A 9543-nucleotide genomic window follows, 5' to 3' on the forward strand; every position below is an offset into this window, starting at 1 on the left:
CCATAGTTAACAGTCTTGGCACCAGCAGCCAGGAAATTAAAAGGAACATTGCTATGGGAAAGTCTGGTGTTAGGGACCTCTCCAAAGTGCTGAAGAGCAATGGTGTCTCTTTGGAGACTAAGGTGCCTCTGATACAGGCCATGGTATTCGCAATCACCTCTTATGCATCAGAGAGTTGGACAATGACCAAGGAGGATAGAAGGAGAATTGATGCCTTTGAGCTGTGGTGCTAGAGGTGAGTATTGAGAATACCATGGACTGCTAGGAAAACAAACAGATTTGTCCCGGAAACGGTTAAACCCGGTGGCTCCTTGGAGGCAAGGATTCTGAGGCTCCGTCTAACATACTTTGGACATGTTGTGAGGAAGGGAGGGACATCATGCCTGGAAGGGTGGAGGGACAGCTCAGGAGAGGAAGGCCCTCTATGAGGTGGATTGATTCAGTAACTGGGATAATTGGGATGGGAGTGTCAGAGACAGTGCGATTGGCACAGGACAGTGTATGAGTTGCAGGCGACTCGACGGCACATAACAACAACAACAACAACAACTATTTAATTTTCTTCATAAAAATAATTTTTATTCTGCATTCTCAATTTTCAGTGGATTTTTTGATGTCTTAGTTGTTAGTATGGGCTATAGAGTCAGACCCTCTAGTGGCTTTCCATAGGCTGTAAATCTTACAGGAAGAGATTGCCAATCTTTCTCCCACTGAGCAGCTGATGAATTCAAACCACACACCTTTGATTTGAAGAGCAACTTCTTACCACTTGGTCATCAGAACTCTATTACAACTTAGTAACAACCAATAAAAGAATAGCAAAACAACCATACTAGACATGTAGTAAAATTGAAAATTTTAAAGCTTATTATAATGTGATAGATTAGCATTGCACTTTAGAAGCTCACAGACAAAAAGAAACTAAGAAGCAGCATTTGACATTCATTTCTGCAATAACAGGCCTTTGAAAGTCTTATGGACTCGTGATGTTGTTGTCACAAGCTTTCAAGTCAGAAACGACCTGTAGCTGAATCGACCTCTTCAGCATGTTTTTAGAGTCAATAAATCACCTTCTGGTGCATTCAAACTGCGCACCTTTGGGTTGCAGCACAGCTTATTACCACTAGGCCTCCAAAGCTATAATAAGTGAAGAAGATTATTTTTTAATTTTTTTTAATCTTTATTGTATTATTTTTATGTGTATAATCAAATCAGATCTGACTGGTACAGGAGGAGATTGCCCCCTCCTTCTCCAGCAGAGCATCTGGTAGATTTGAACTGCATACCTCTGAGATTGCAGTGCAGTGTCTTGCCACTAGGCCACAGAGTTCTGAAGAAGATAATTTTAATATAGTGTTAGAAGATAAGCCTCTTATATAAAATAAGAATTTATAGGCTAAGATTCAAGAGCAGGATTGGCTATCCACTTTTGAAATAACAAGTCTTCAAAAATCCCAAGCTTAATTAGTAAATATTATTGAATATAGTGCTGGAAGATGAGCCCCTCAGATTGGAAGCCTTTCAAAGTATGACTGGGAATTTCATGACATAGATGGAGTAAGATTTAACATAATATAAAATCAATGATTGTTGGTATGTGCCATCGAGTCGTTTGTGACTCATAGCAACCCTATGTACAAGAGCCCTAAATGCTGTTCTATCCTGTGCCAACCTCGCCGTCTCAGACACACTCATTCCCACCACTCCACTCACAGAATCGATCCATTTCATTGAGGATCTTCCTCTCCTGCACTGTCCCTCCACTCTCCCAAACATGATATCCCTCTCCAAAGACCAGTTCCTCCTTGAAACATGCCCAAAGTAAATCCATTATTAATAATTGCAAATATATTTTCCTTTTTTTGAGTTTTAGTGAAAGTTAACAAAAAACTTGGAATTTCCATTCATTCATTGTTGCACATACCCCTCCCTATACCTAATCATGTATTCCTCTTAAATAGTACTTTCCCTCACCAGTTTAAATGCAGTGCACATTATTTAGCCCATCTTTTATTAGTTTCCCCCCAACCTCCATTTCAGCCTCAAATAGTAATTATATCGATGGACCTTATTTGATGGACTACATGCAAACGACTCAATAGCACATAACAACAACAACACATGCAAGCAAGATTCTACTGAAGATTATCCAAAAACAACTGGAAAAGCACACCACCAGAGAACTGCCAGAAGTCCAGACTGGGTTTAGAAGGGGTTGTAGCACTAGAGATATTGTAGCTAATGTTAGATGGATCTTGGCTGAAAGCAGGGAATACCAGAAGAATGTCTATCTGTGTTTCATTGATTATACAAAGGTGTTTAACTGTGTGGATCATAACAAACTGTGGCTGACTCTGAGAAGAATGGGAAGAGCAGAACACTTGATCATTCTAATGTGAAACCTATACTTGGACCAAGTCATCAGAACAGAGCAAGGAAACATTGCATGGTTCAAAATTGGGAAGGGTGTAGGACAGGGAAGTGTCATATCTCCATACTTTTCAACCTGTATGCAGAACAGATCATCCAGGAAGCTGGGCTCTATGAGGAGAAATGTAGGATCATGAATGGTGGAAGCTCTATCAACAATCTTCATTAAACAGATGACATAACCCTGCTTGCTGAAACTGAGGAGGACCTAATGCACTTGCTGCAGAGGGTCAAGGACTGCAGCCTTCAATACGGATTGAGGCTCAATGTCAAGAAGACAAAGATTCTCACCACTGGACCAATTGGCAGCAGCAGGATTGATGGTGAAGAGATTGAGATTGTTCACAGCTTTAGTTTGCTTGGCTCCACAGTCAACACTCTTGGCACCAGCAGCTAGGATATTAAAAGACGTATTGCGATGGGAATGTTTGCCGTTAGGGACCTCTCCAAATTACGGAAGAGAAATGGTGTCATTCTGGAGAATAAGGTTCATCTGATACAGGCCATGGTCTTGGCAATTACTTGTTATGCGTCAGAGAGTTGGACAATCATTCGAGAGGACAGAAGGAGAACTGATGCCTTTGAGCTGTGGTGTTGAAGAGTACTGAGTGTAGCATGGACTGCTAAGAAAATAAACAGACTCATCCTGGAGAGGATTAAACCGTGCTGCTCCTTGGAGGTAAGGATTCTGAGACTTTGTCTGACATATTTTGGACGTGTTGTAAGGAGGGTCTGGTCCTTGGAGAGGGACATCATGCTTGGGAGGGTGGAGGGACAGCACAGGAGGGGGAGGGGAAGACAATCTATGAGGTGGATTGATTCAGTTACTGGTGTAATTGGGATGTTTGTGTCAGAGGCAGTTTGATTGGCACAAGATCGAGCAGGGTTTAGGGCTGTTGTACTTAGAATTGCTATGAGTCGCAAGCAACTCGATGACACATAACAACAACAATGACAACACATGAATCAGATGACTACATTTATATAAAGAGACATTGGAGAAGCTGAGTACAGGCAATCAAATAAGAGCAGGAGTGGAATGAGTAACTGACCATCAATTACTATTATGTAAGTTTAAATTTAAAGAGAAGAAAATGAAAAGATATTTGTGAAAAGCAAAAAACCACCAAAATACCTTAGTTTATCTTAACTGAATTTAAAAACCAGCCAAAGAAAGGATGACTGTGTTGAAGCCTATTGACTGATGGCCAGACAAGTTATTTTATGACATCAAATACATCACCTGTGAAGAAAATAAAAGGCTATTATAAGGATAGAGGTTATAGAAAAGAACAAAATGAAGTCAGAAGAAACTATGAATCTGAAACAAGGATAAGGAATGTTGAAGTAATAAAGTTGAAGAGAAAATATTTCTAAAGACAGCTCAAGAAGACAATGCAAATAATTTTAACACAATATTCAAAGAACTGAAGGTAGAAAAACAGATAGGAAGAAAAGTTGACATTTGTCAAAGAAATAACTGAAGGACAAAGTCAAGCCTCAATTAGTAATACTGAAATATTCTAGAAGTAAAATCTTCATTACTTAAGGAAGCATTAAAGATCGAAGGAATACGCAAAACAAATGTACCAAAAAACTTCAATCCACACAGAATCATTTCAGAAAGAAGTAACTAATCAAGAATCAGTAGCAGTGAATAAAGAAGTTCAAATTTTGCTGATGACATTAGCAGAAAATAAGGCCCTAAGAAATGATGGAATATTAACTGAAGTGTTTCAAGAAACAGATGGAGCTCTTTGCATCACTTAATTCACCAAAGCTGTATATCTTTACTTTGAAAATTTTATTTTAAATTATTTTTTAAATTGATTTGCTTTCAAAGTTTATATACATTGTTTTACATATTTTTCTTCTTTCACATTGTGTTTTAGACAATCATTCTCATACATTATGTTTAATAAAATCAATCGCCATTGGACCATGCCTATCATTACCCTGTCTTTTCTCCTTGATCCTTCCCATTTGCTTACTCCCTTCCACCAACCAACAAACTGTGCAGCCTTGTGCTTTCACCCTTAACTATACTCACCTCTCAAACCATCCTTCTGCCCCTTGAGTTCCTATGCATATTTTACTAGTTATCCTTTTATTTTTACAATGATGATTTTTAAGAGGTTAAACTAACATGTTTTTTTTTTTATTAATTTGAATAGACATTTACAGAGGTTTTGGATTTCCATTCATTCATTGCCACACTTTTCTCCCTACCCACCGCTCCCCACCACTTCTCTCCCCTCTCCAAAAAGAAAAAGAAAAAAGAAAAAAAATTCCTTCATTAGTATACAATTCCCCCATCCCTTCCCCTCACCCCAATCACACTTCTCTATGCAATCTTAATTCTGTAGTATTTGTCTTCATGAGACTGTATTAGTTGACTCATCATAATGCTCTCCAGCCTCTCCCAAGTTATGTTGAATTTTTCAAAATTGTTGCTCTGAGTGGTGCATAGTATTCCATCATATGAATGTGCCATAATTCCTCAATCATTGTGGTTGTAGTAGGACATTTGGGCTTTCTCCATAATTTTGTGATGGTGAATAACAAGATTCACAAGATACTGTATATCCTTAACAGTAATCTCTTTCAGGGTGCTCTCTGATAGCATAGTTTCTAAGGAGTTGTGCTGCTAACCAAAAGGCCCTACTTCTCTAGCAGTTCAAATTCACCAACAGCTATGGAGAAGAAAAAGAGGAAATCTCCTTCTTTATAACTGACAGTCACAGAAATCCAATTATGGGTCAGCTGTGAGCAATTTCCAACTAGATGTTGAGATTAATTCCAGTGATCAGACAAGAAAATTTGGTAAAACTCATTGTTGTTGTTGTTTGTTGTTATGTGCCGTCGAGTCGCCTGCGACTCATAGCGACCCTATGTACAACAGCTCTAAACTCCGCTCTGTCCTGTGCCAATCGCACTGTCTCTGAGACTCCCATCCCAATTATCCCAGTCACTGAATCAATCCACCTCATAGAGGGCCTTCCTCTCCTGCGCCGTAAACTCATTAGCAATCTTATATTGTAGACAGTATTACACTGACGCCATAGTAATGATTAGTATCAAACATTAAATCGATCAGAACTTAAAACAGAGGATCATAACCACTGATAAATATTTCAAACACAGGTTTAAACATGAGTTAAGTATTTGCAAACTTGAAGGGCTGAAGGATCTCACTTTTTTTTTACCACAATCTATTTAAAGTTTAAAGTTATATAGATATTTAAAAAACCAACTCTCTCTTTCAATCGTATATTTGAAATTTCTTGCTGAAGAATATAAAAAAATAACTAGAACAGCATATATGTAGGAAACTTCAAGATATTCAAGCTAGATTGAGAAGAGATTATGAGGGCTGATCTCATTAATGCACTGAGAGGAGAGAATATGTTACTGTTGTTTTCAAGGCCTGTCAAGTCATAGATGACTCCTAGTAACCCTATGAATGAAAGACCTGAAGATTTCTATAACTTTTGTAGTTTCTCCACGTTCATCGAATTTCCAGAGGCAAGCTATTTTGGAAATGACTGCCACTCCTGCTTCCACACTTGTTTTAATCAGGGAGCTCGACCAAACACTACGCACCATGGGTAACCATTATCACATTTGACACACCGGTATCACAGTGTTTAGCATCCCAGCAAACACAGGATACCTCTGAACAGCACATGGACAGACCAGTGCTATACCACTTAGAAGAATGTTTGGTCGAAAACCATTAAAACCAGGTCTGAAGGCCACAGATTAAAATCACATACCTTTGGCTTGGTAGCATAACTTTCTATCCACTGGGACAACAGAGCTTGGTCAGAGAATATAATAAAGATATTTACTAATGTTTGATTATGCAAAGACATTTGACTGGATCTTAACAAATCATGGCTAACACTGAGAACAATTAGAATTCCATAATACTGAATTGTACTTATGGGAAACCTATATTTTGACCAAGCAGTTAACCAAACAGAACGAGGGAATACTTCATGGTTTAAAATTAGTAATTGGTGTACTTTAAAGTTATAGCACTTCTCCACGCCTATTCAGTCTGTTTACTTGAAAAGCAGTTAGAAAAGCTCCACCAAAGGAAGGAGAATGTGGAGTTAGGATTGGAGGAATGTTCATCAACAACCTGCATTATGCAGATGACACAATCTTGCATGCAGAAAGTGAAGAAGACTTTTAGGCATTAAAAAAAAATATCTTGTGCAAGCCAATCGTATTATCAAGTGTTCCCTACACATTTGAAAGTTGGACAATGAATGAAAAAAGAAATCAGAAAATTCAAATGCCTTTTAATTATGGTGTTGGATACTGGGAGTATGTTGTCAAAAAGAATGTATCCTTGGAAAACATCATGCTGGAAATAAATGATATGAGATTCAGGGAAAGAGGAAAAGACTCTTAAAAGGATGGATTTATGTAGTTATTATAACAGTGGACTTGATCATGAAGGAAATCATGAAGATGGGATATTATAAGGTATAGGCCAGATTTGCTATTTATATGGTAGTTATCAGAATAGTCAATTCAAAGACACTTAAAATCAATAACAGTATAATATTTCCATGATTTATTTTGTGTGTAGCATTTCATAGAACTTAAATTGTTGTTGCTGTTGTTGTTGTTAAGTACTGTCAACTTGCCTATGAATCATAGCAACCCTTTGCCCAATAGCGCTGAATACTGCACTATCCTGAGCCAATCTCATTAACTTTGACACACTTAACCTAATTGCACCTTTTGCTGCATAAATCCATCTCATCAAAGGTCTTCCACTCCTGTACTTTCCCTCCACACTTCCAAGCATGGTGTTCTCCAAGGACTTGTCTTTCCTGGTCACATGCCAAAAATATGTGAGACAGAGCTTCAGAGAGGTATGTGTATGTTTGCTATTTCATGATTAAACCTTAACTTTATAATTCCATCTATCTTCAAATAAACTATCTCTGTATTTATTAAATTTCTAAATAATTGTCCTTTTTCTACAAACACATAAATGTATAAAGGTGATTGATAAGGAACCAAACATTAAATTCCATAGAAATATACTGTTTAACAACTAAGATGGTAATGTATATGCCTGGGACAGCAAAATTAGCAAATCCTAAACCAGCAAATCTTGGATGAACACTGCTTATGACAATCTGTCTTGTAACAGAATGAAAATTATCTAATGACTGTATGATATGTAAATGCTACTTTTGCATAATTCTTAAGATACTATCAATTTAATAACAACCTTTCAAAAAGTGATGTGTCACTATTTTGGAAATGTCAAATGTGCAATTCAGGGAGAAAAAGAGCTGTTCTTAAAATATCTGTCTGTATGACTTTTAACTTTAAAAGAATTAACTTTCAAAGAATTGTGGTAAAAATGTGAGACTCAAACTACCACCTATTCCTTTAGCCCTTAAAGAACATTTGCAAATATATAACTAGATCAAATCTATGTGTAAAATGCTAAAGAATTATCATGTTTAATAGTGACAGTGTAATACTGTAAATCTATCACATAAGAGTTTTACTGAATTTTCTTATGTGATCACTTAGAAAGAAACTCATTTACATAAAGTTGGAACTGGAGCACTGTGGGCCCACAACTGGATTTCCAAGGCTATCAAATACAAGGAAAGAAATTTTCCTGCTTTATCCCTCAGAGAGACTTAGGGATTTGAACTTCTAAAAAACAGGAACTTTGGCTTAATAATACATCGCCTCAAAGAGCTCCCTGAAATGAGGTCCCTATTAAGAGAATCAGTGAATTATAGTGACTGAAGCAATAAAGCATTAGAAGTGAAATTGAGAAATTCAAGTATCAAAGAACTAAATGGAAAATAGACGATAAAGAAGAGTTGACAAGATAATAAAATAATAGCTTGACTTGTTTTAAATTCTTGATTAAAGAAATAAAAGGAAACTCAAAGATCTAGTATGGCTATACTAAAACAATCTTTTATCCTTGAAATAAAAGTCTGAAATTATTGAAAATAAGTTACAACTTAAATTTAAAATATAATCTTCTCAGTATTCTTTTTAAAATGAATTTTATATTTAGCTGTTGATGTCCTAAAAAAAAAAAGAAAAGAAAAGAAATCGCAATATCACTATTACCTGGGGTTTTACTAGAATTGTGTTAAAAATACAGAACTGATATTTTTTTCTGCCATTTGAATTTTTTTATCGTTACAAGTTGTTTTTGTTTGTTTAAAAGGTAAAGTACAAATGCCACAAATTGCCAAGGGCTAAAGCAGGAATGGGATAACAAATTAATTATTTTAGTCTAAAAAGCAGGTACTGTAAATAATAGTCTATGATATTCATGTCATTGAATTAGAAAAACTGAAGTTCTGAGAAATAGGAGCAAGTATATTTGGATGCATTCACATGTATATATGATTATTACAACAGCAGTGGAGGTAAAGAGGCCTATGGAAAACAATGCCATGCAACCTACTCACCTTCCATAACGTGATTTGATATTATCAACCCATCAGCTGAGAAGAGTGTAGTTTGCATCCAGGGTGTGTTCTAACAGAATTCCCCATGAGAAACAAAGCATGACCTGGAGTTTATCTCAATTGAATTTAAAATTCATTTCCAGGATAGGTTTCAGACATTGAATACTAATGATAGGCAATGAAATCAAAGATATTAAATATGAAAAAAGTAAAATGCAGTTACAAAGACCGAAGAAAGAAGAAAGACCAAATTAGATGAAAGAAGAGACTCTGAAAATTACACTAGCACTTCAAAAATTAAAAAAGAAAAAATGGAGAAATGCAGCAGTGGGAGAGATGAAGAGAAGACTTCAAAGAGCAGCTTGAGAAGACACCGCAAATGATGATAAAAAGAGAAGACTCGCTTAATATTTCTCAAGGTAAATGAACTGGAAAAAAATAAGTTTCAAGTTACAATACTGAGATATAGTATGGGCAAAAATCTTGAATGATCCAGGAAGTATCAAAGGAGATAGAAGGACTACAGGCTGCAACACTTCCATGATACCTCTTCAAGGATATGAACATGTACGGCTAAGCACAATTGATAACAGTGCATCTAAATTCCAAAATCAATCTCCATAATAGTCTATGTGTT

This window comes from Elephantulus edwardii, unplaced genomic scaffold, assembly GCF_000299155.1.
Source record: "Elephantulus edwardii isolate Elephantulus edwardi_28Jun2011 unplaced genomic scaffold, EleEdw1.0 scaffold00082, whole genome shotgun sequence".
Taxonomy (NCBI): Eukaryota; Metazoa; Chordata; class Mammalia; order Macroscelidea; family Macroscelididae; genus Elephantulus; species Elephantulus edwardii.